Below are 27464 nucleotides of genomic sequence, written 5' to 3' on the forward strand. Positions count from 1 at the left end.
TAACAAATTCATATAACGACACGTCCTGACCAAACATCCACAGCATGACGGTAAACCCAGAGAGTTCTTTCAGAACAGGGCAGAATGCTTCAGGAAACAGTGCTTCCACAGTGGAGAAGTCAGTCAGCTAGCAAGGCATTGTTGTCATTTTATAGAAGGTGATGATAAGCAGAAATAAGGGAGTACTATCTCATAGTAGTAGATGTGAGTTTCTCTTTCAAACAATCCCCTGGCCTTGTACACAGCTAATAGCTAACGTTAGGCAAAGCAAGTTAGCTATCTACTGATAGTGCAACCCTAAGAAACAGTACAGATGAAGATGAAAAATGATCAGGTCTACTGTACATCTTACTGTAGAAGTTCTTGTTGAAAACAAGTCTAGGTTGGAACTTTGTTAAAATACAAGTCATCATTTCTATTCTCAACTTGAATAAACTGATTTAAAGCAAGATGCTTTTTGAGCTAAACACACACACACAGGTCTGGGTTGCTCATCTACAGCAGGAAGTGATCTCCTGCCTGACTGAGAAAGCAGTAGATGTTCTGGTCCTGTTTTGCACCACATACCTATGTCAGTCAGGGTTCTCAGCTCTGGATTACTTAATAAAAAAAACAAGTACAGAAACAGTCTCAATGCTGAGCATGACCTCAATGCTGCACTGTCAACAACTGAGTCTAGAATAGACATGCTTGTTGAAAACTTCAACCAGCAGCACACCTCTCATTAGGACTGTGTGTGTGTGTGTGTGTGTGTGTGTTTTTTCTGGTCTACATCCATGTGATTTTTTGTTTTAAATCTTTTATTTTATTTGAATTGAACATTTTTTAACTAGGCAAGTCAGTTAAGAACAAATCGTTATTTACAATGACGGCCTACACCGGCCAAACCTGGACGACGCTGGGACAATTGTGCGCCGCCCTATGGGACTCCCAATCACGGCCGGATGTGATACAGCCCAGGATCAATCAGTTTATTCCAGTTCAGAAAAAAAAGATCACTTCTATTTTAACAGCAACAGCTCCAACCTAGACTTACAACAATCATTTCTCCAGTAAGATCCCAGGAAAACAGAATTTCTAATTTGGGTTCCAGGCTGGAAAAGTTGAATAACCCTTGCACTGGGGGTAGTCACAGGGGTCATGGCTAGGTACTGGGATTTTAAAAAGGTGTACTGTACTGTTTCCTATCTAAATACTAGGAGGGAGAGAGAGGGACAGAGCGAGAAAGAGAGAGAGGGGGATGGAGAAGGAGAGAGAGAGAGAGAGAGAGAGAGAGAGAGGGATGGAGAAGGAGAGAGAGAGAGAGGGATGGAGAAGGAGAGAGAGAGAGAGAGAGAGGGATGGAGAAGGAGAGAGAGAGAGGGATGGAGAAGGAGAGAGAGAGATGGAGAAGGAGAGAGAGAGAGATGGAGAAGGAGAGAGAGAGAGAGAGAGAGAGAGAGAGAGATGGAGTAGGAGAGAGAGAGAGAGAGAGAGAGATGGAGAAGGAGAGAGAGAGATGGAGAAGGAGAGAAAGAGATGGAGAAGGAGAGAGAGAGAGATGGAGAAGGAGAGAGAGAGATGGAGAGAGAGAGAGAGAGAGAGAGACAGCGAGAAGGACAGCGAGAAGGACAGCGAGAAGGACAGCGAGAAGGAGAAGCCAGAGAGAGGGGGGGGAGAGAGAGAGAGAGAGAGGTGTATTTCTTATACCTCTCACCATGAGAATGTAAACAAAGTACTGGTGTTTGACCAACAATGAGTTCTAGTGTTTATATTCTCCTCAGCCATATTACATCCTACTGTTTATATTCTCCTCAGCCATATTACCCTGAGTCCTACTGTTTATATTCTCCTCAGCCATATTACCCTGAGTCCTACTGTTTATATTCTCCTCAGCCATATTACAACATCCTACTGTTTATATTCTCCTCAGCCATATTACCCTGAGTCCTACTGTTTATATTCTCCTCAGCCATATTACCCTGAGTCCTACTGTTTATATTCTCCTCAGCCATATTACCCTGAGTCCTACTGTTTATATTCTCCTCAGCCATATTACATCCTACTGTTTATATTCTCCTCAGCCATATTACCCTGAGTCCTACTGTTTATATTCTTCTCAGCCATATTACGTCCTACTGTTTATATTCTCCTCAGCCATATTACCCTGAGTCCTACGGTTTATATTCTCCTCAGCCATATTACAACGTCCTACTGTTTATATTCTCCTCAGCAATATTACCCTGAGTCCTACTGTTTATATTCTCCTCAGCCATATTACCCTGAGTCCTACTGTTTATATTCTCCTAAGCCATATTACCCTGAGTCCTACTGTTTATATTCTCCTCAGCCATATTACAACATCCTACTGTTTATTTTCTCCTCAGCCATATTACCCTGAGTCCTACTGTTTATATTCTCCTCAGCCATATTACAACATCCTACTGTTTATTTTCTCCTCAGCCATATTACCCTGAGTCCTACTGTTTATATTCTCCTCAGCCATATTACCCTGAATCCTACTGTTTATATTCTCCTCAGCCATATTACCCTGAATCCTGTTTATTTTCTCCTCAGCCATATTACCCTGAGTCCTACTGTTTATATTCTCCTCAGCCATATTACCCTGAGTCCTACTGTTTATATTCTCCTCAGCCATATTACCCTGAGTCCTACTGTTTATATTCTTCTCAGCCATATTACGTCCTACTGTTTATATTCTCCTCAGCCATATTACCCTGAGTCCTACTGTTTATATTCTCCTCAGCCATATTACCCTGAATCCTACTGTTTATATTCTCCTCAGCCATATTACCCTGAATCCTGTTTATTTTCTCCTCAGCCATATTACCCTGAGTCCTACTGTTTATATTCTCCTCAGCCATATTACCCTGAGTCCTACTGTTTATATTCTCCTCAGCCATATTACAACGTCCTACTGTTTATATTCTCCTCAGCCATATTACCCTGAGTCCTACTGTTTATATTCTCCTCAGCCATTTTACCCTGAGTCCTACTGTTTATATTCTCCTCAGCCATATTACCCTGAGTCCTACTGTTTATATTCTCCTCAGCCATATTACCCTGAGTCCTACTGTTTATATTCTTCTCAGCCATATTACGTCCTACTGTTTATATTCTCCTCAGCCATATTACCCTGAGTCCTACGGTTTATATTCTCCTCAGCCATATTACAACATCCTACTGTTTATATTCTCCTCAGCCATATTACCCTGAGTCCTACTGTTTATATTCTCCTCAGCCATATTACAACATCCTACTGTTTATTTTCTCCTCAGCCATATTACCCTGAGTCCTACTGTTTATATTCTCCTCAGCCATATTACCCTGAATCCTACTGTTTATATTCTCCTCAGCCATATTACCCTGAATCCTGTTTATTTTCTCCTCAGCCATATTACCCTGAGTCCTACTGTTTATATTCTCCTCAGCCATATTACCCTGAGTCCTACTGTTTATATTCTCCTCAGCCATATTACAACGTCCTACTGTTTATATTCTCCTCAGCCATATTACCCTGAATCCTGTTTATTTTCTCCTCAGCCATATTACCCTGAGTCCTACTGTTTATATTCTCCTCAGCCATATTACCCTGAGTCCTACTGTTTATATTCTTCTCAGCCATATTACGTCCTACTGTTTATATTCTCCTCAGCCATATTACCCTGAGTCCTACTGTTTATATTCTCCTCAGCCATAGTACAACATCCTACTGTTTATATTCTCCTCAGCCATATTACCCTATGTCTTCCTACTGTTTATATTCTCCTCAGCCATATTACCCTGAGTCCTACTGTTTATATTCTCCTCAGCCATATTACCCTGAGTCCTACTGTTTATATTCTCCTCAGCCATATTACCCTGAATCCTACTGTTTATATTCTCCTCAGCCATATTACCCTGAGTCTTCCTACTGTTTATATTATCCTCAGCGATATTACAACATCCTACTGTTTATATTCTCCTCAGCCATATTACCCTGAGTCTTCCTACTGTTAATATTCTCCTCAGCCATATTACCCTGAGTCTTCCTACTGTTAATATTCTCCTCAGCCATATTACAACATCCTACTGTTTATATTCTCCTCAGCCATATTACCCTGAGTCCTACTGTTTATATTCTCCTCAGCCATATTACAACATCCTACTGTTTATATTCTCCTCAGCCATATTACAACATCCTACTGTTTATATTCTCCTCAGCCATATTACCCTGAGTCTTCCTACTGTTTATATTCTCCTCAGCCATATTACCATGAGTCCTACTGTTTATATTCTCCTCAGCCATATTACCCTGAGTCCTACTGTTTATATTCTCCTCAGCCATATTACCATGAGTCCGACTGCAGGATCTGACTCATTACAGAGCCTCCCAAAGGGCAGTATATTTCCCCATAATGCACTACTTTTGACCAGGGCACATAGGACTCTGGTCATAAATAGAGCACTATACAGGGAAAAGTGTGCCATTTTGTACACATCCCTGGATCTATGAGTCATGATACAGCCAGTTAGGCGTTGAGCCAGACTTTCCATCAGATGTCCTGGTCTAAGAGCCAAGCAAAACACATTCTAACAATTTAGTCTCTCCGTATCTCTCATCTGGATTCCCATGGTGACCTCCAGAGGCCCAAGGCTTTGGATACCCATGGTGACCAGAGGCCCAAGGCTTTGGGACCCCATGGTGACCTCCAGAGGCCCAAGGCTTTGGATACCCATGGTGATCTCCAGAGGCCCAAGGCTTTGGATACCCATGGTGATCTCCAGAGGCCCAAGGCTTTGGCAATGTGTACTTCCCAAATAATGCACTACTTTTATCCAGAGCAGGGCTTTGGTCAAAAGTAGTGCTCTGTTATCTTTAGGACTTAGTCTCCAATATCTATTCGCCTCTGTAGCCCAGAAGAATGAGTTTCACATTATGTGGAAAAATCGACAGACAGACCATGGAGTTTATGGAATATCCTGTGCTTAGCATTCATGGGAAAAATCATAACTAAACATCCTGAAGGTAAGCCTCTACGATGCAGAGAATAGCATAAATGCATGGACTGACAAGTTGGAGTGAGACATACAATGAAAACCAAATCACAAGCCATCAGTTTGTCACATAGAGAAAAGGGGAGATGTCTCTGACAGACTCTTCTTCTCTGTAAAAACAATGCATGTTCTTCACCCATAGACAATGGTCCACTGTCCTACTGGCAGCAAAACAAGGGTATAAGAAAGAATAATAAGGACAGTTTTTCCCTTTCTTGTCAAACAGAATGGTTCAATATTTTATATACAGACAGCAGTATTTTACTATGTTATACATCCAGCCTTCCAAACCAATTGTATTCAATGTCACAGAGGAATACAACTTCCCCAGTGTTTATTAACCAGTTACAAATCAACAAAATGTCTTCCCTACTATTCCTGGCTGTCCCTGTACCTTCTCAACAAACCAACCAATCCCCTTTCTCTTGACAACGTAATGACACATTCAACCATCCACACGCTCCAAAAATGTTCTGAACACACTCTGAATGTGCTCCGACCACCACTTACCGCCGATACCCCCTCTGGGACAGACTAGGTGAGTAAGGGGGTTGGTAGTGGTAGTTCATGGCTCTCGCAACGCTGCTCAGACGTCTCTGTGTCTGCAGTGGGGCTGGGATGGCAGCAGGCGGCTCGGCTAGTCGCTGGATGGTTTGCTGGGCTGGCCCAGGGTGTGGGAGTGGTGGTCTGCTTCTGGCCTGGCTAGGGAGTGGGACAACGTGGGGATGCGACCGACAGGCTCCCATCCCAACGACCAACAAACGAATGAGAGGATAGTGGAGAGACAGGGATGCTTTCACTGTTCTGTTATTCACCATTGTTTCTGTTTTTTTTCAGCGATCTCTCTCTCTCTCTCTCAAAACACAAAGAGAAAACTGACCAGGATACCTCTGGATGTGGGCCAAGGCCTACGCACAACACCGCACACAGTGGCACTCATCGTGTGAAGTTCCAAGGCCGTATTAGGCCCATACCATCAGCAACCATTCTCACGCAACAGCTGTCCATGCACTGAATGTGAATCTCATTCACAATGAGGGAAAATTCTTTAATTTGAAACATTTCTAAAAACGGTTTTATGTATTGATTACTGATGGAATCTTTTGTGCAACAGACTGGAGTAAATCTTCTCTAACTGCCTCAGAGGCATGGCTAATCGTCATAACGATCTCTATTGTTGAATGAAACCCTGTTTTGTGTTTGTAATGAAACACTAGTCTTTCATTGTTCTGTGACATGAAACATGTAGCCAAGCTCTACAGTATGTTGAGGCTCCCGAAGTGGCGCAGCGGTCTAAGGCACTGCATCTCAGTGCTAGAGGCATCATTACAAACCCTGGTTCAATTCCATGCTGTATCACAACAGGCTGTGATTGGGAGTCCCATAGGGCGGCGCACAATTGGCCCAGTGTTGTCTGGATTAGGGTTTGGCCGGGGTAGGCTGTCATTGTAAATAAGAATTTGTTCTTAACTGACTTACTTAGTTAAATAAATAAAAATCTTATATCAAAATGTCAGGGTTGTCTCAAGAGATGAGTCAATCCAGTTCGACAGAAATGGGGCGTGCACAGTTTCCTTTGGCACTCTTTTGTACCTGGGCAAAATGCTAATAAAAATGTAGAGAGATATATTGTACTGTGGAAGTACTGTTCCTACCTGTTACAGTTCTTATTTACATTTACAACAAGTTGAAGCAGGACATCATGTCAAAAACAAGGGCATTACATTACACAAGGTTGAAGATGATAAATTGTGTCAGTCTTTTTAGTCCATAGAGTATCTGTAGAAACCACCAACTGATCTGTGGCAGGTCAACAGGGCTTTCCTTTCACACCCCTAGTAATTCATGTGTTACTGTGGGAGGTGGTGTGACCAGGTGCATGATTGATAGCTATAGGAAAGGTTAGGTTTTAGAAGGTCTGGCTAACTACCATCGGCACAATAGTGACAGACCTCTTGAAACTGTCAGTATTAGGACAGACCACTTGAAGCTGTCTCTCAGTATTATGACAGACCTCTTGAAACGGTCTCTCAGTATTATGACAGACCTCTTGAAACGGTCTCTCAGTATTATGACAGACCTCTTGCAACTGTCTCTCAGTATTATGACAGACCACTTGAAACGGTCTCTCAGTATTATGACAGACCTCTTGAAATGGTCTCTCAGTATTATGACAGACCTCTTGAAACGGTCTCTCAGTATTATGACAGACCTCTTGAAACTGTCTCTCAGTATTATGACAGACCTCTTGAAACTGTCTCTCAGTATTATGACAGACCTCTTGAAACTGTCTCTCAGTATTATGACAGACCTCTTGAAACTGTCTCTCAGTATTATGACAGACCTCTTGAAACTGTCTCTCAGTATTATGACAGACCTCTTGAAACTGACTCTCAGTATTATGACAGACCTCTTGAAACTGTCTCTCAGTATTATGACAGACCTCTTGAAACTGTCTCTCAGTATTATGCCTCTGACGCAGTTGTAATACGTTCAAGTTCAAGTCGTTGATTTGCCATTTTTTTGGGATGTAAGATACAGATATATGTCAGATAATGTCTGATATAATATATCATACGATGTCAGATATAAACTATAGCTAGATAGAGATTTGACACGTCATTCTGAATGATGATGATCACACTGTGATCCCACAGTGCCAACATATTGTAATGCAGACTAATGAAACTGATATATTTCCTGACATGGTGGGAACACAAGGACCGATCAATGGTATTACCCTGGAACAAGTCAATCTCATCTCCCTGGTAAATCCCTCTCTCTGCCGGTGGTCTGTCAATACGGCTGGGAACCGTCCTTGTCATTTCCAAAGGGACAGATAGTGGTGCCATTTGGAATACAATCATAGTTTAGAGGAGAAATGACAAGGACGGTTCCCAGCCGTATTTACAGACCACCGACAGAGAGGGATTTACCAGGGAGATGAGATTGACTTGTTCCAGGGGAATACCATTGATCTGTCCATTGATCTGTCCCAAATGGCCCCAATAGAATAGGGTGCCGGGTTGGACACACCCTGTGTCTGTACCTGAGTGAGTTAGGAGTGTGTGTCACAAGCAACCAGGCATCAGACCAGACAGTGAACTACTCTGGTTGTTATCACATCTGTGCGAACAAAACCCAAGTCACTCTTCACAAGAGACACTCCGGTTGGTGCACAACAACCTCAACAGGCCAGCCAGTCCATATTAAGATGCTCTACCACAGCCTCACCGTTCACATGGAAATACATGCAGTATGCCATGTACAGTGTCCTGCTGTCATTCCATGACATTCAATGACAAATACTCAGCTTTTTTGTTGATATGTGAATTACATGGTCTTTTCAATACCAGCAGAAAGGACGCATTGTTACCACGCACAAGCATATATGCTCAGACGCATGTACGAACCAACACACACACACACACACACACACACCTGTCTGAGGGCTCTTTGTAATTTTGAGCCCCCTCCCCTCCTCTCTCTCCATGTTGTCAGATTTTCACGCCGTCACTAGAACCGTGTTCTCCAGTCAGTAGAGACATCAGTCAGTTAATGTCATGTTTCTCTGTTTGATCCAGTCAGTTAATGTCATGTTTCTCTGTATGATCCAGTCAGTTAATGTCATGTTTCTCTGTATGATCCAGTCAGTTAATGTCATGTTTCTCTGCTTGATCCAGTCAGTTAATGTCATGTTTCTCTGTATGATCCAGTCAGTTAATGTCATGTTTCTCTGTTTGATCCAGTCAGTTAATGTCATGTTTCTCTGTATGATCCAGTCAGTTAATGTCATGTTTCTCTGTATGATCCAGTCAGTTAATGTCATGTTTCTCTGCATGATCCAGTCAGTAAATGTCATGTTTCTCTGTATGATCCAGTCAGTTAATGTCATGTTTCTCTGCATGATCCGGTCAGTGAATGTCATGTTTCTCTGTATGATCCAGTCAGTTAATGTCATGTTTCTCTGTATGATCCAGTCAATTAATGTCATGTTTCTCTGCATGATCCGGTCAGTGAATGTCATGTTTCTCTGTATGATCCAGTCAGTTAATGTCATGTTTCTCTGTATGATCCAGTCAATTAATGTCATGTTTCTCTGTATGATCCAGTCAGTTAATGTCATGTTTCTCTGCATGATCCGGTCAGTGAATGTCATGTTTCTCTGTATGATCCAGTCAATTAATGTCATGTTTCTCTGTATGATCCAGTCAGTTAATGTCATGTTTCTCTGTATGATCCAGTCAATTAATGTCATGTTTCTCTGTATGATCCAGTCAGTTAATGTCATGTTTCTCTGCATGATCCGGTCAGTTAATGTCATGTTTCTCTGTATGATCCAGTCAGTTAATGTCATGTTTCTCTGCATGATCCAGTCAGTTAATGTCATGTTTCTCTGTATGATCCAGTCAGTCATGTTACTCTGTACGATCGGGTCAGAGGCAACACATCAGTTGATTGGATAGATACAGGTGACACACGCATACAAATAGAATAAATATTTGCTGAGTACTTATTTTTTTACTGTTCTAGTTGTACGGCTACGCTCTTAAGAATATCAATATAATGTGTAGTTACAATATGTATTCTCATTCTCTGGTTTCACGTCATGTTTTATGGAGCACAGCACGTTCTATTGACAGATCTGTGGCTAATTTGACTTCAGAGGGGGAGAAAATAACATACATAGTCCATGACCATTTGGTCACTCATTTATTTACAGGGTTTGTCTTTCAAGTTGCTATTTCAGTAATGTCATTGAGTTGCTTTGCTTATCTTTTGAATACAAACATTTACCAATGGGAATGAATTACAAGTATATCCTCCTAGTATGTTGTCTAAATTGAAAAAGCAGTGGAAAAATGCTAGAGTTACTATACTATATACACAGACAGTGTTGTCGTGCAAAGCAAGACGCTTCTATGACATCTGGATCTGAAAACATGAATAGCTAAAATGTAATGGCCTTCAGCCTTCCTCCTTAGGAAGCATCTTTGTGGCGCTCTGTAGTAAAAAAAACAAAACATGAGCTGCCTTGAGTTGACTCACGTACCAGAACAAAAGGTTATGACAGAGGTCAAAGTAATCCGTTTGTGTTCGTCTGTTCACACACAGTACAGATTTACCTCAGATGTGGATGCCTTCTCTGAAGAGGAGGCTTCACAAGTGCTGACATCATAGTGAGCGGTACAAAAGTGTGCTGAGACCATCCAGACCTGTCTAATCTCAAAGCTATGTGCAATAAAGCTATGTGCTAACTAAAAAGCAGCATTCCCCAAGAGAGGATGGCTTTCACTTCAGCAGTAATAAATTCATGAACTTCTTTGAGGATAAGATCATGATCATTAGAAAGCAAATTACGGACTCCTCTTTAAATCTGCGTAGTCCTCCAAAGCTCAGTTGTCCTGAGTCTGCACAACTCTGCCAGGACCTAGGATCAAGGGAGACACTTAAGTGTCTTAGTACTATATCTCTTGACACAATGATGAAAATAATCATGGCATCTAAACCTTCAAGCTGCATACTGGACCCTATTCCAACTAATCTACTGAAAGAGCTGCTTCCTGTGCTTGGCCCTCCTATGTTGAACATAATAAACGGCTCTCTATCCACCGGATGTGTACCAAACTCACTAAAAGTGGCAGTAATAAAGCCTCTCTTGAAAAAGCCAAATCTTGACCCAGAAAATATAAAAAACTATCGACCTATATCGAATCTTCCATTCCTCTCAAAAGGTTTAGAAAACGCTTCAGTCTTGTTTTAGACCCCATCATAGCACTGAGACTGCACTTGTGAAGGTGGTAAATGACCTTTTAATGGCATCAGACCGAGGCTCTGCATCTGTCCTCGTGCTCCTAGATCTTAGTGCTGCTTTTGATACCATCGATCACCACGTTCTTTTGGAGAACCAAAAATGCTTTAAGAAGTTAAGAAAAAAAAAAAGTAAGTGTTATGTAAAAAATAAATAAGTAAAAAATGTCTGGAGTCTTGACCATTTTTAGGGCCTTCCTCTGACACCGGCTGATATAGAGGTCCTGGATGGAAGGAAGCTTGGCCCCAGTAGTACTGGGCCGTACGCACTACTCTCTTGAGAGCCTTGCGGTCGGAGGCCGAGCAGTTGCCATACCAGATGCAACCAGTCAGGATCCTCTCGATGGTGCAGCTGTAGAACCTTTTGAGGTTCATATATGAATTTCATGACCACTCAACAAGAAACAGACAGTTACGCCACCTACATTCAAGAACAACCACTTTTCATTTACGAATCACGTACAGAGGCCCTGTGATCTGGAACTCACTCCCGCCTGATTTTGCCAAGCTATCCTCATCATTGTTTAAAAAATGTTTTTACTGTCCATTACAGCTCTACACCCCCAGTAGTAACTGTCCATTACAGCTCTACACCCCCAGTAGTAACTGTCCATTACAGCTCTACACCCCCAGTAGTAACTGTCCATTACAGCTCTACACCCCCAGTAGTTACTGTCCATTACAGCTCTACACCCCCAGTAGTTACTGTCCATTACAGCACTACACCCCCAGTAGTAACTGTCCATTACAGCTCTACACCCCCAGTAGTAACTGTCCATTACAGCTCTACACCCTCAGTAGTTACTGTCCATTACAGCTCTACACCCCCAGTAGGTACTGTCCATTACAGCACTACACCCCCAGTAGTAACTGTCCATTACAGCTCTACACCCCCAGTAGTAACTGTCCATTACAGCTCTACACCCCCAGTAGGTAATGTCCATTACAGCTCTACACCCCCAGTAGTTACTGTCCATTACAGCTCTACACCCCCAGTAGTTACTGTCCATTACAGCACTACACCCCCAGTAGTTACTGTCCATTACAGCACTACACCCCCAGTAGTTACTGTCCATTACAGCACTACACCCCCAGTAGTTACTGTCCATTACAGCTCTACACCCCCAGTAGGTACTGTCCATTACAGCTCTACACCCCCAGTAGTTACTGTCCATTACAGCTCTACACCCCCAGTAGGTACTGTCCATTACAGCACTACACCCCCAGTAGTTACTGTCCATTACAGCTCTACACCCCCAGTAGTAACTGTCCATTACAGCTCTACACCCCCAGTAGGTACTGTCCATTACAGCTCTACACCCCCAGTAGTAACTGTCCATTACAGCTCTACACCCCCAGTAGGTACTGTCCATTACAGCTCTACACCCCCAGTAGTAACTGTCCATTACAGCTCTACACCCCCAGTAGTTACTGTCCATTACAGCACTACAACCCCCAGTAGTTACTGTCCATTACAGCACTACACCCCCAGTAGTTACTGTCCATTACAGCACTACACCCCCAGTAGTTACTGTCCATTACAGCTCTACACCCCCAGTAGTTACTGTCCATTACAGCTCTACACCCCCAGTAGGTACTGTCCATTACAGCACTACACCCCCAGTAGTTACTGTCCATTACAGCTCTACACCCCCAGTAGTAACTGTCCATTACAGCTCTACACCCCCAGTAGTAACTGTCCATTACAGCTCTACACCCCCAGTAGTTACTGTCCATTACAGCTCTACACCCCCAGTAGTAACTGTCCATTACAGCTCTACACCCCCAGTAGTTACTGTCCATTACAGCTCTACACCCCCAGTAGGTACTGTCCATTACAGCACTACACCCCCAGTAGTTACTGTCCATAACAGCTCTACACCCCCAGTAGGTACTGTCCATTACAGCTCTACACCCCCAGTAGTAACTGTCCATTACAGCTCTACACCCCCAGTAGTAACTGTCCATTACAGCTCTACACCCCCAGTAGTAACTGTCCATTACAGCTCTACACCCCCAGTAGTAACTGTCCATTACAGCTCTACACCCCCAGTAGTTACTGTCCATTACAGCTCTACACCCCCAGTAGTAACTGTCCATTACAGCTCTACACCCCCAGTAGTTACTGTCCATTACAGCTCTACACCCCCAGTAGTTACTGTCCATTACAGCACTACACCCCCAGTAGTAACTGTCCATTACAGCTCTACACCCCCAGTAGTAACTGTCCATTACAGCTCTACACCCTCAGTAGTTACTGTCCATTACAGCTCTACACCCCCAGTAGGTACTGTCCATTACAGCACTACACCCCCAGTAGTAACTGTCCATTACAGCTCTACACCCCCAGTAGTAACTGTCCATTACAGCTCTACACCCCCAGTAGGTAATGTCCATTACAGCTCTACACCCCCAGTAGTTACTGTCCATTACAGCTCTACACCCCCAGTAGTTACTGTCCATTACAGCACTACACCCCCAGTAGTTACTGTCCATTACAGCACTACACCCCCAGTAGTTACTGTCCATTACAGCACTACACCCCCAGTAGTTACTGTCCATTACAGCTCTACACCCCCAGTAGGTACTGTCCATTACAGCTCTACACCCCCAGTAGTTACTGTCCATTACAGCTCTACACCCCCAGTAGGTACTGTCCATTACAGCACTACACCCCCAGTAGTTACTGTCCATTACAGCTCTACACCCCCAGTAGTAACTGTCCATTACAGCTCTACACCCCCAGTAGGTACTGTCCATTACAGCACTACACCCCCAGTAGTTACTGTCCATTACAGCTCTACACCCCCAGTAGTAACTGTCCATTACAGCTCTACACCCCCAGTAGGTACTGTCCATTACAGCTCTACACCCCCAGTAGTAACTGTCCATTACAGCTCTACACCCCCAGTAGTTACTGTCCATTACAGCTCTACACCCCCAGTAGTTACTGTCCATTACAGCACTACACCCCCAGTAGTTACTGTCCATTACAGCACTACACCCCCAGTAGTTACTGTCCATTACAGCTCTACACCCCCAGTAGGTACTGTCCATTACAGCTCTACACCCCCAGTAGTTACTGTCCATTACAGCTCTACACCCCCAGTAGGTACTGTCCATTACAGCACTACACCCCCAGTAGTTACTGTCCATTACAGCTCTACACCCCCAGTAGTAACTGTCCATTACAGCTCTACACCCCCAGTAGTAACTGTCCATTACAGCTCTACACCCCCAGTAGTTACTGTCCATTACAGCTCTACACCCCCAGTAGTAACTGTCCATTACAGCTCTACACCCCCAGTAGTTACTGTCCATTACAGCTCTACACCCCCAGTAGGTACTGTCCATTACAGCACTACACCCCCAGTAGTTACTGTCCATTACAGCTCTACACCCCCAGTAGGTACTGTCCATTACAGCTCTACACCCCCAGTAGTAACTGTCCATTACAACTCTACACCCCCAGTAGTAACTGTCCATTACAGCTCTACACCCCCAGTAGTAACTGTCCATTACAGCTCTACACCCCCAGTAGTAACTGTCCATTACAGCACTACACCCCCAGTAGTAACTGTCCATTACAGCTCTACACCCCCAGTAGTAACTGTCCATTACAGCTCTACACCCCCAGTAGTAACTGTCCATTACAGCTCTACACCCCCAGTAGTAACTGTCCATTACAGCTCTACACCCCCAGTAGTAACTGTCCATTACAGCTCTACACCCCCAGTAGTTACTGTCCATTACAGCACTACACCCCCAGTAGTTACTGTCCATTACAGCACTACACCCCCAGTAGTAACTGTCCATTACAGCTCTACACCCCCAGTAGTTACTGTCCATTACAGCTCTACACCCCCAGTAGTTTTTTGCCTAGATGTTATTTTATTTTACATATTTTAATAGACTTGATTTTTCCCCTCACAATTTTTTTTTATCAACCCCTACAAAAATGTCCATTAATTATAATCCACGTAATAATTCACATTTCCTGTTGCTGTAGGATTATTTTCCTGCTGTAGCAAACTGGCTCAAATTAAGTTACTACATCTGTATTGCCCTATATAGGTAATGGAGTGGCATTTGGGACGCACGAGATATACTTTAACTGCTAGGATCGTTTTTGTCTTTTCCTCACTGACTGAGAGCATTTGTCCCCAAGGTGAAAGAGAAGCCATGGACTGGAGGGAACCCAAATGACAAATGAGCTCAATGAGATTTACAAATCACATTTACCTTCCGTCTACAGTACCACAATGATTATTATGTTTGCAACAAAACTGAGTCAGACCTTTCCCGATCCAATATGGACGTGTTCTGACTAACAAGGAAGTCACCGTCGTTGATTATTACATTTGTTTCTGTGGTGGCCCAAATAGCACTCCATTCCCTAGATAGTGCACTACTTTTCACCAGGGCCCAAAGGGCTCAGGTCAAAAGGAATGTATTAAACAGGGAATAGACTTCCAATTGGGCCATGTGAACATTTTTATCAGTAATATTGAATTGTGGGTTTTATCTGCATGAATTTCTCTTCTGGCAGAAAATTTGATAAAGAGCTTCATCAGAGGATGAGATTCATTGATATGGTTTCACTTCTGGGAGCAGAGGAATTATAGCTAACGTACTAATTAGTAACAGAGGAATAATAACTACCTTACTAAGTGGTAACAGGGGAATAATAGCTACCTTACTAAGTGGTAACAGAGGAATAATAACTACCTTACTAAGTGGTAACAGAGGAATAATAACTACCTTACTAAGTGGTAACAGGGGAATAATAGCTACCTTACTAAGTGGTAACAGAGGAATAATAACTACCTTACTAAGTGGTAACAGAGGAATAATAGCTACCGTACTAAGTGGTAACAGAGGAATAATAACTACCTTACTAAGTGGTAACAGGGGAATAATAGCTACCTTACTAAGTGGTAACAGGGGAATAATAGCTACCTTACTAAGTGGTAACAGGGGAATAATAGCTACCGTACTAAGTGGTAACAGGGGAATAATAGCTACCTTACTAAGTGGTAACAGAGAAATAATAGCTACCTTACTAAGTGGTAACAGGGGAATAATAGCTACCTTACTAAGTGGTGACAGGGGAATAATAGCTACCGTACTAAGTGGTAACAGGGGAATAATAGCTACCGTACTAAGTGGTAACAGGGGAATAATAGCTACCGTACTAAGTGGTAACAGGGGAATAATAGCTACCTTACTAAGTGGTAACAGGGGAATAATAGCTACATTACTAAGTGGTAACAGAGGAATAATAGCTACCTTACTAAGTGGTAACAGAGGAATAATAGCTACCTTACTAAGTGGTAACAGGGGAATAATAGTTACCTTACTAAGTGGTATGAAATAGTAATTCCGTGGTGTAGACATATTTGGTAAACTTCAGTGTTACTGTATAGCCAGTCCAGGACACAAAGGATTCTCAGAGTAGGAGTGCTGATCTAGGATGTTTTGTTATGATCTAAAAAGGCTGAACTGATCCTAGATCAGCACTTCTACTGTGACACACTTTATGAATACAGGCCTATATGTATCTAGTTCTATAGAATCGCTTCTTCATTCCAGACAGAGGCTGCTCTGTGCCATACAGCTATGAACATGACTGAGTACAGTAGGGTCTCAGAGAATGGTACTGTTCAGTGTCTACAGTACAGTACCCACCACAACCTGCATGATAACCAACCCAGGGGAGCACTAAAGACAGAGAATGTGTGGTGATGTCCTAAATTGTGTCCTATTCCCCTATTTAGTGCACTGCTTTTGTCAAGAGCCTACTAAAAGTTGTGCACTATATAGGGAATAGGGTGACCCATAGGACTCTGGTCAAAAGTAGTGCGCTAGATAGGGAATAGGGTGACCCATAGGACTCTGGTCAAAAGTAGTGCCCAATATAGGGAATAGGGTGACCCATAGGACTCTGGTCAAAAGTAGTGCACAATAAAGGGAATAGGGTGACCCATAGGACTCTGGTCAAAAGTAGTGCCCAATATAGGGAATAGGGTGACCCATAGGACTCTGGTCAAAAGTAGTGCACAATAAAGGGAATAGGGTGACCCATAGGACTCTGGTCAAAAGTAGTGCCCAATATAGGGAATAGGGTGACCCATAGGACTCTGGTCAAAAGTAGTGCACAATATAGGGAATAGGGTGACCCATAGGACTCTGGTCAAAAGTAGTGCCCAATATAGGGAATAGGGTGACCCATAGGACTCTGGTCAAAAGTAGTGCCCAATATAGGGAATAGGGTGACCCATAGGACTCTGGTCAAAAGTAGTGCACAATATAGGGAATAGGGTGACCCATAGGACTCTGGTCAAAAGTAGTGCCCAATATAGGGAATAGGGTGACCCATAGGACTCTGGTCAAAAGTAGTGCCCAATATAGGGAATAGGGTGACCCATAGGACTCTGGTCAAAAGTAGTGCACAATATAGGGAATAGGGTACCATTTGAGATGCATTTAGTCACAACTGTTCCAGATGTGACTGAGTCATCCATGTGCTGTGGAAGTGGTTCTGTTAACCATACTAACTCATTAATAATGTATTGTTTTCTACAGAGAACCCCAAATCTGTCTGTGCGTGTTACACACGGCCGGTGGGTCATAGCTAGGCCAGAGACAAGCAATGCTTCCAATTATACAACGGCCTCCTGTAGCATGGGGCCTGCCGATGGGGGAGGAGGTGTGTGTGTGTGTGTGTGATGGGGGAATAACAGAGCAAAGCGAGACCTCTGTCACGTCATGCTTATATTATCAAGTCCATCTGCAGTGTGGAGAAGAGTGGGGTGCAGGGCATGGTTGAAAAAGAGAGGCATTGCACACACACACACACACGCACACACACACGGTTGCATGTGCACAAACACACCTCCATGCCCCAATTTACTGCCACAGATCCACTTCCTCTACACACTGCAAAGGCTGAAGAAACATACAGTTGAAGTTGGAAGTTTACATACACTTAGGTTGGAGTCTTTAAAACTCGTTTTTCAACCATTCCACACATTTCTTGTTAACAAACTATAGCTTTGGCAAGTCGGTTAGGAGATCTACTTTGTGCATGACACAAGTAATTTTTCCAACAATTGTTTACAGACAGATTATTTCACTTATAATTCATTGTATCACAATTCCAGTGGGTCAGAAGTTTACATACACTAAGTTGACTGTGCCTTTAAAAAGCTTGGAAAATTCCAGAAAATTATGTCATAGCTTTAGAAGCTTCTTATAGGCTAATTGAAATAATTTCAGTCAATGTGGATGTATTTCAAGGCCTACCTTCAAACTCAGTGCTTCTTTGCTTGACATCATGGGAAAATCAAAATAAATCAGCCAAGACCTCAGACCTCAGTCTGGTTCATCCTTGAGAGCAATTTCCAAATGCCTGAAGGTACCGCTTTGGTGCGAAAAGTGCAAAACAATCCCAGAACAACAGCAAAGGACCTTGTGAATATGCTGGAGGAAACAGGTACAAAAGTAACTATATCCACAGTAAAACTGTCACGGTTGTTTAAATGATCGGACCAACGTGCAGCATGGTTGTGGTTCCATATACTTATATTTATTGTGAAACGTTGCAAAACCCCAAATACTTGAAAAAACAACAAACCGTGACGCAGAGCGGAAAACACACTACTCAAAAAATAATCACCCACAAAACAGGAAGAGAAAAACCCCTACTTAAATATGATCTCTAATCAGAGGCAACTAGGATCAGCTGCCTCCAATTAGAGATCAACCCAAACAATCCCAACATAGAAATAGAAAAGCTAGAACTTAAACATAGAAAACATAGAACAAACACCCCCTGTCATGTCCTGACATACTCTACCATAGAAAATAACAACTTACTATGGTCAGGACATGACAAAAACAATTCCTATATCAACATAACCTGAATGGTCGCTCAGCAAGGAAGAAGCCACTGCTCTAAAACCGCCATAAAAAAGCAAGATTACGGTTTGCAACTGCACATGGGGACAAAGATTGTACTTTTCGAGAAATGTCCTCTGGTCTGGTGAAACAAAACTGAGGCCATAATGACCATCGTTATGTTTGGAGGAACAAGGGGGAGGCTTGCAAGCCGAAGAACACCATCCCAACCGTGAAGCACGGGGGTGGCAGCATCATGTTGTGGGGGTGCTTTGCTGCAGGAGGGACTGGTGCACTTCATAAAATAGATGGCATCATGAGGCAGGAAAATTATGTGGATATATTGAAGCAACATCTCAAGACATCAGTCAGGAAGTAAAAGGTTGGTCGCAAATGGGTCTTCCAAATGAACAATGACCCCAAGCATACTTCCAAAGTTGTGGCAAAATGGCTTAAGGACAACAAGTCAAGGTATTGGAGTGGCCATCACAAAGCCCTGACCTCAATCCTATTGAACATTTGTGGGCAGAACTGAAAAAGCGTGTGTGAGCAAGGAGGCCTACAAACCTGACTCAGTTACACTAGCTTTGTCAGGAGGAATGGGCCAAAATTCACCCAATGTATTGTGGGAAGCTTGTGGAAGGCTACCTGAAACATTTGAATCAAGTTAAACAATTTAAAGGCAATGCTACCGAATACTAATTGAGTGGATGTGAACTTCTGACCCACTGGGAATGTGATGAAAGAAATAAAAGCTGAAATAAATCATTCTCTCTACTATTATTCTGACATTTCACATTCTTAAAATAAAGTGGTGATCCTAACTGAACTAAGACAGGGAATTTGTAGTAGGATTAAATGTCAGGAATTGTGAAAACTGAGTTTAAATGTATTTGGCTAAGGTGTATGTAGACTTCTGACTTCAACTGTATATGGACTTTACATAAGGCCCTGCAGTGCTTTACGTCTCACTGGCGACTGACTATGTCAGCCGTGCCACTCCCTCTTTTCAGCTAATATCTATGTCAACTGTGAAAGAGTGCTCTGTCTGAGTGCTCGGACTGAGAAATACTCCCTGTACATGTCCCCGTCAGGCATCAAGTCCTATCTCTGTCAACCAATCAAGAGTGGAAAGTTCCCTTTTCATACATCTCTCCGTTAGAGCCAACTAATATATCTCTGTCATCACAGAATATCTCTGTCAACTCTGAAACTGCAGCTGCAGGTACTTTACTTTACACTCTCACAGATAGTGACCAGTGACCATCTCACAGGGGAGAGATTACAAATACCAGAAACGCGGAAGACAAACATGGGACCCTGAATGCCCAATTAAATTGGAATTACGGTACAGCATGAGTACCATTTAGAGGGCGAAATCAGTTGGCATCAAATGCTGCTGCCGCGTCATTTAAAGCCGTTACTTTAAGAGCTTGACGGGGAGGGAGGCTGTTCCGGAGTTTACAGGTGCCATCCCTTTCCTTTCCTGATAGCTCAACGGGAGGGAGGCTGTTCCGGAGTTTACAGGAACCATCCCTTTCCTTTCCTGAGAGCCCGACGGGGAGGGAGGCTGTTTGGGAGTTTACAGGAACCGTGCCTTTCCTTTCCTGAGTTCAAAGCCACTCTGCTGCACCCCTCAATCCTCAATAGGGTCAAAATTGTACGGGGCTTCAAGTAAGCTCCCGAGTGGCGCAGCGGTCTAAGGCACTGCATCTCAGTGCTAGAGGTGTCACTACAGACCCTGGTTCAATTCCAGCCTGTATCACAACTGGCCATGATTGGGAGTCCCATAGGGCAGTGCACAATTGGCCAAGCGTCGTTAAGGTTTGTATGGGGAAGGCCGTCACTGTAAATAAGTACTTGTTCTTAACTGACTTGCCTGGTTAAATGCATTTAAAAAACTAGGGTCTAAGTTGTATGGGGTTTCAGGTAAATTGCTCACTTTCCTCTCTGCCACCATGGAGAATGGGTCTAAAGTCCAACTATTGTTCTACAGAGCTGTGTGTCACTTCTGGAGCACACCAATAGCTCACGCCATATCCACACACACATACTGGAGCTGTAAGAGCTCGATGGGGAGGGAGGTTGTTTGGGAGTTAACAGGGATCGTGCCTCTCCTTTCCTGAGTTCAAAGCCCCTCTGCTTCGGCCCTAAAGACACAGGGAACTCCCAAATGGCATCCTATTCCCTATATAGTGCACTACTTTTGACCAGGGTTCATAGGCCTCTGATCAAAGTAGGGCATTATGTAAGGCCTTTAGCGACAGTCAGGAAGCTGCCTCCGCCGTTTGGTGGACGTGCAGAATTGGTTGGGGGCGTGGTTGTAGAGGCGTAGTTCTGACGTAGTTCTGACGTAGAAAAGTGGACTAACGACCATTGAACAGTATAAAATAACCCAGAAGCGTGCCTTTAATCAGGCCCTGTTTCCAGAGAGCCTGATTTAAAAGGCACACTCTGGTATATATTTAGATTGGGTTCAGTGGTCCTTTTTAATGAATGTTATACACCCATTGATTATTGAAGAATATCAACCTTAACTCTCCCTGTATTTTCCCAGATTAACATCACCAGCCAGAATATTACAAGAACAACTATGATAAATTCATACAGTACATTTCTCTCGACACAGCGTTTCAATGGGATGACAAGACCTTACTTTGAGACTCTGTTGTTTTGATTGTAAAACAGATGAGAGCACGTCATTCCTTTAATCAGATTCTCTTGGCTATGCGTCACTGATTGTGTCCCAAATGGCACTCTATTCCATTTATAGTGCACTTCTTTTGACCAGGCCACTGTCTTCTCACCAAAAAATAAAGACGAAAACTGCTTGTTTGCTTAAAAGAAATGAGCTTTGAAATGAATGCAAATGATTCCAGAATACAATTATCATAATTGCCTGAAGGTATGGAGAAACAACCCCCGGAAAAACAACAAGGTGGTGTGGGCTTGGAATAGTTTCTCCTTGATCTCTGGGTCTAAAGGAACACAAATGACATTGATAGGTTGCTTTTGCTTTTTTAAATTGAAGTTGATCTCTTCAGGCTTATCAAGACGTAGATTCAATTTCATTACTGTTTGATGTTTGGCACAAAGGCTCCTGCCTAATTGTGTCGACTTCTCGCCACAAAGTAGAGGAAAGAGGAATATCTACAGTATATTCCAAGGATATTCTCACGCAATTATCTTTTAAACCTGAGGACGTAAAAACAAATGGTCCTTTGGGGCTTCTTTCTCCAGGTTTTAAAAGTATAAGAGCAAAGCAAGTCAACATCAAGCCCCTGTACTTCTCCTATATGAGGCTTCAAGTAAAAACAAGAAATTCTAAATTGTATGGGGCTTCAAGTAAAAACAAGAAATTCTAAATTGTATGGGGCTTCAGATAAAAACAATACATTTTTAATTGTATGGGGCTTCAGATAAAAACAAGAAATTCTAAATTGTATGGGGCTTCAGATAAAAACAAGAAAGTCTAAATTGTATGGGGCTTAAGACAGTGTAGATGTACAGTACCTGGCTAGCACTCCCTCACATGCTCCTTCACTTTGATTTGATTACATTTAACTTGATCATCTGTACAGAACTTTTACAAATTGAATTTGAATGATTCCATACTCAGGTTGTGCCAGGACAGTCAAAGACTCATAGTGATATGGAATGTACTGTAGCTAGTTCCTTTATATCCCCTGAACCCTTCTGTAGAGTGTAGCTAGCATGTCTGTCATGCTCTGGAATCCTCCTGACATGTTTGTGGGAACCACTGACAGAGCTCTCCGATGCTGGGGGAAGATAAGGACTGGGTTCCAAATTATATTCCCTATGTAGTGCACTAATTTTGACCTAGAGCTGGTCAAACATATTGCAAGATATAGGGAACAGTGTGTCCTTTGGGACTCAAACATGGTGACAGCTAGCTGGCACTCAGTTCTGCCTACGTGGCCAAATATCTCTAAACAATTCATCTCTACTTGTCCTGCGCACGTCCTCTCCTGGTTGGTTGACTTTGATATAGAGATTTTGCGTCATCACCTTTTCATAGCCGCAGCGTTATTTGCGCATATTTAACTTTTTAAAGAGAGAGACAATTGCATACACGCTATAAAGTCTTCCAGATGAAGTCCACTGTAACAAAACAGTATAAAGCTGTGCAGATACAGTCTTACAAAACAGTATAAAGCTGTGCAGATACAGTCTTTCAAAACAGTATAAAGCTGTGCAGATACAGTCTTTCAAAACAGTATAAAGCTGTGCAGATACAGTCTTACAAAACAGTATAAAGCTGTGCAGATACAGTCTTACAAAACAGTATAAAGCTGTGCAGATACAGTCTTACAAAACAGTATAAAGCTGTGCAGATACAGTCTTACAAAACAGTATAAAGCTGTGCAGATACAGTCTTACAAAACAGTATAAAGCTGTGCAGATACAGTCTTACAAAACAGTATAAAGCTGTGCAGATACAGTCTTACAAAACAGTATAAAGCTGTGCAGATACAGTCTTACAAAACAGTATAAAGCTGTGCAGATACAGTCTTACAAAACAGTATAAAGCTGTGCAGATACAGTCTTTCAAAACAGTATAAAGCTGTGCAGATACAGTCTTACAAAACAGTATAAAGCTGTGCAGATGTTGTTGAGCGATATAAAACACCAACAGAGGGCCAGAACCTCTGATCATGTTAACATCTAATCAGAACCGGGGTCTTAGACCGTTCATGTGATCATGGTGCTGGTTTTTAACGTGGCATAAACCTATTATACAGTTCTGCCAACACATTGGTAGAATGTGTGATGTGGACTTATTAAGTAATTTATTAGGGCACAAAGTTCTGAATACCAAGTTTAAATGATTTGATCAATGAATTGATCAATACTAAATGACTTTATAAATGTAATATTAATAGAAGTGAATATAATAATGTGACTAAATATGGGTTGAGTGCCAGGGAGACGAGCTGCTTGGAGGAACTTTCTGAGCACCATTGTGTAATCTAAAATGCCTTGTCTGTTCCCGTCTAACGTGATGAATCTGTCTACAGGTACGTTGATACATGAAAACATTACACAACCCCAGTAGTTTAGGAACAATTAATAGATGAACTGTTCTTTTCGCAGAACTGAGAACCAGGTGGGGATTTTTTTGTAAGCCACACCCATTTGCTACTTAATGACCCAACTCACCCAAAACCTCAAGTCAAATCTCACTTGTATGATTTCAATCCAATAAGGCTATGGTTTATTAGTGAACTATTATTCACCTATGTTTGTCAAAACAGGCATGCAACCTGTCAGTCATTCCTGTTATGTAATTAATTGTCTGAACATCAATGGTATCCAGAGACAGTCAGCAGCCAGGCAGCCAGACAGTCAGCAGCCAGGCAGCCAGGCAGCCAGGCAGCCAGACAGTCAGCAGCCAGGCAGCCAGGCAGCCAAGCAGCCAGACAGTCAGCAGCCAGGCAGCCAGACAGTCAGCAGCCAGGCAGCCAGACAGTCAGCAGCCAGGCTGCCAGGCAGCCAAGCAGCCAGACAGTCAGCAGCCAGACAGTCAGCAGCCAGACAGTCAGCAGCCAGGCAGCCAGACAGTCAGCAGCCAGACAGTCAGCAGCCAGGCAGCCAGACAGTCAGCAGCCAGACAGTCAGCAGCCAAGCAGCCAGACAGTCAGCAGCCAGGCAGCCAGACAGTCAGCAGCCAGGCAGCCAGACAGTCAGCAGCCAGGCAGCGTGTGGTTTGGTGAGTTTGGTGGTAATCTTTCTGACAAGACTGTAATGATGGTTCCACCACACAGGAAAAGCAAACAGCTGGGTGTCTCTGCTGCCTCAGAGCCAACAGAGCCTAGAGACAGACAGTTTTTAATCTACAGGGACAACACCAGGACCAGAGAACAGACAGACAGTTTTACTCTACAGGGACAACACCAGGACCAGAGAAAAGACAGACAGTTTTTACTCTACAGGGACAACACCAGGACCAGAGAACAGACAGACAGTTTTTACTCTACAGGGACAACACCAGGACCAGAGAACAGACAGACAGTTTTTACTCTACAGGGACAACACCAGGACCAGAGAACAGACAGACAGTTTTACTCTACAGGGACAACACCAGGACCAGAGAACAGTCAGACAGTTTTAATCTACAGGGACAACACCAGGACCAGAGAACAGACAGACAGTTTTTACTCTACAGGGACAACACCAGGACCAGAGAACAGACAGACAGTTTTACTCAACAGGGACAACACCAGGACCAGAGAACAGACAGACAGTTTTTACTCTACAGGGACAACACCAGGACCAGAGAACAGACAGACAGTTTTTACTCTACAGGGACAACACCAGGACCAGAGAACAGTCAGACAGTTTTTAATCTACAGGGACAACACCAGGACCAGAGAACAGACAGACAGTTTTTACTCTACAGGGTCAACACCAGGACCAGAGAACAGACAGACAGTTTTACTCTACAGGGTCAACACCAGGACCAGAGAACAGACAGACAGTTTTACTCTACATGGACATCACCAGAACCTCTGTGGACACTTTAGTACCTCTGACTCCCAGCATAATTTTATAAATACAGTCATACACAGTAAAATAACATTTACAGAATCTGAATTGTGTCAATGGAAAGCAGTGCCAAGCCATACTGACACTCCTCTACCATCCCATTCCTTTGTTTTCCATGTCTTTACACAAGCCTTCTCTATTCTCTGTTCACAGTGTTTGAGCACCAGCTAAATCTTATCTGGCACGAGTTAAGCAGTCTGTCAGTATAGCCTTACACTGCCCGCGCTTGTTAATTAGCATGTCTGTCACCTGTCTGAGTCATGTACTCTGTGGCGTCTGGTTAAGGGCTATTTGAGGCTCAAGTGAAGAGTATTATGTTAAGTAGTAGTGTTGACAGTGAGAATGCCTACGGCGGGGTGAGCCAAAGTGAGTTAGTCAGTTGGCCAGTAGAATGTAGAATGTTGGCCAGTAGAATGTAGAATGTTGGCCAGTAGAATGTAGAATGTTGGCCAGTAGAATGTAGAATGTTGGCCAGTAGAATGTAGAATGTTGGCCAGTAGAATGTAGAATGTTGGCCTGTAGAATGTAGAATGTTGGCCAGTAGAATGTAGAATGTTGGCCAGTAGAATGTAGAATGTTGGCCAGTAGAATGTAGAATGTTGGCCAGTAGAATGTAGAATGTTGGCCAGTAGAATGTAGAATGTTGGCCAGTAGAATGTAGAATGTTGGCCAGTAGAATGTAGAATGTTGGCCAGTAGAATGTAGAATGTTGGCCTGTAGAATGTAGAATGTTGGCCAGTAGAATGTTGGCCAGTAGAATGTAGAATGTTGGCCAGTAGAATGTAGAATGTTGGCCAGTAGAATGTAGAATGTTGGCCTGTAGAATGTAGAATGTTGGCCAGTAGACTGTAGAATGTTGGCCAGTAGAATTTAGAATGTTGGCCAGTAGAATGTAGAATGTTGGCCAGTAGAATGTAGAATGTTGGCCAGTAGAATGTAGAATGTTGGCCAGTAGACTGTAGAATGTTGGCCAGTAGAATTTAGAATGTTGGCCAGTAGAATGTAGAATGTTGGCCAGTAGAATGTAGAATGTTGGCCAGTAGAATGTAGAATGTTGGCCTGTAGAATGTAGAATGTTGGCCAGTAGAATGTTGGCCAGTAGAATGTAGAATGTTGGCCAGTAGAATGTAGAATGTTGGCCAGTAGAATGTAGAATGTTGGCCTGTAGAATGTAGAATGTTGGCCAGTAGAATGTTGGCCTGTAGAATGTAGAATGTTGGCCAGTAGAATGTAGAATGTTGGCCTGTAGAATGTAGAATGTTGGTATCTTCCTTGATACCATTGTTTACTCTGTTCCTTGATACCATTGTTTACTCTGCAGCAGACCGTATTTACCATGTCTTCTCTCCAGGCCTTCCTCCCAAAGAACTGAGCTGAACTGCCCTGGTTCTCACGTGCCCTTCATTTCAACAGAAAGGCACCACTAAACAACACATGCCCTCAAACTACATGCTTAGTCACACACTGTTAGAAAGATAAAGGCACCAGTGTGTGTGAGTGCAGCCACCCGGACAACCAACAGCCCGCAAACACAACCAACAGCCCGCAAACACAACCAACAGCCCCCAAACACAACCAACAGCCCGCAAACACAACCAACAGCCCGCAACCACAACCAACAGCCCGCAAACACAACCAACAGCCCGCAAACACAACCAACAGCCCCCAAACACAACCACCAAACACAACCAACAGCCCGCAAACACAACCAACAGCCCGCAAACACAACCAACAGCCCCCAAACACAACCCAACAGTCCCAAAACACAACCAACAGCCCGCAAACACAACCAACAGCCCTCAAACACAACCAACAGCCCCCAAACACAACCAACAGCCCCCAAACACAACCAACAGCCCCCAAACACAACTCAACACACACCAAACACAACCAACAGCCCCCAAACACAACTCAACATCCCCCAAACACAACTCAACAGCCCCCAAACACAACCAACAGCCCCCAAACACAACCAACAGCCCCCAAACACATCTCAACACCCACCAAACACAACCAACACCCACCAAACACATCTCAACACCCACCAAACACATCTCAACACCCACCCACCAAACACATCTCAACACCCACCAAACACAACCAACACCCACCAAACACAACTCAACACCCACCAAACACATCTCAACACC

The 27464-nt window shown here is 43.3% G+C and overlaps 1 protein-coding gene and 1 long non-coding RNA gene across 3 annotated transcripts in view; both read right to left on the bottom strand.

The window, feature by feature from the left end:
• The window catches only part of LOC115183097 (TSC22 domain family protein 3), a 55558-nt gene that overhangs the window by 5501 nt on the left and 22593 nt on the right, over window positions 1–27464 (bottom strand). The gene's annotated exons all lie outside the window — the stretch shown is intronic.
• On the bottom strand, window positions 1796–6340 carry LOC115183098 (uncharacterized). Its single transcript, XR_003873953.1, has 2 exons — window positions 2683–6340; window positions 1796–2651 (listed from the first exon to the last, which is right to left on the bottom strand). It is a non-coding gene; the product is annotated as an uncharacterized LOC115183098 (long non-coding RNA).

This window comes from Salmo trutta, unplaced genomic scaffold (assembly GCF_901001165.1).
Source record: "Salmo trutta unplaced genomic scaffold, fSalTru1.1, whole genome shotgun sequence".
Taxonomy (NCBI): domain Eukaryota; kingdom Metazoa; phylum Chordata; class Actinopteri; order Salmoniformes; family Salmonidae; genus Salmo; species Salmo trutta.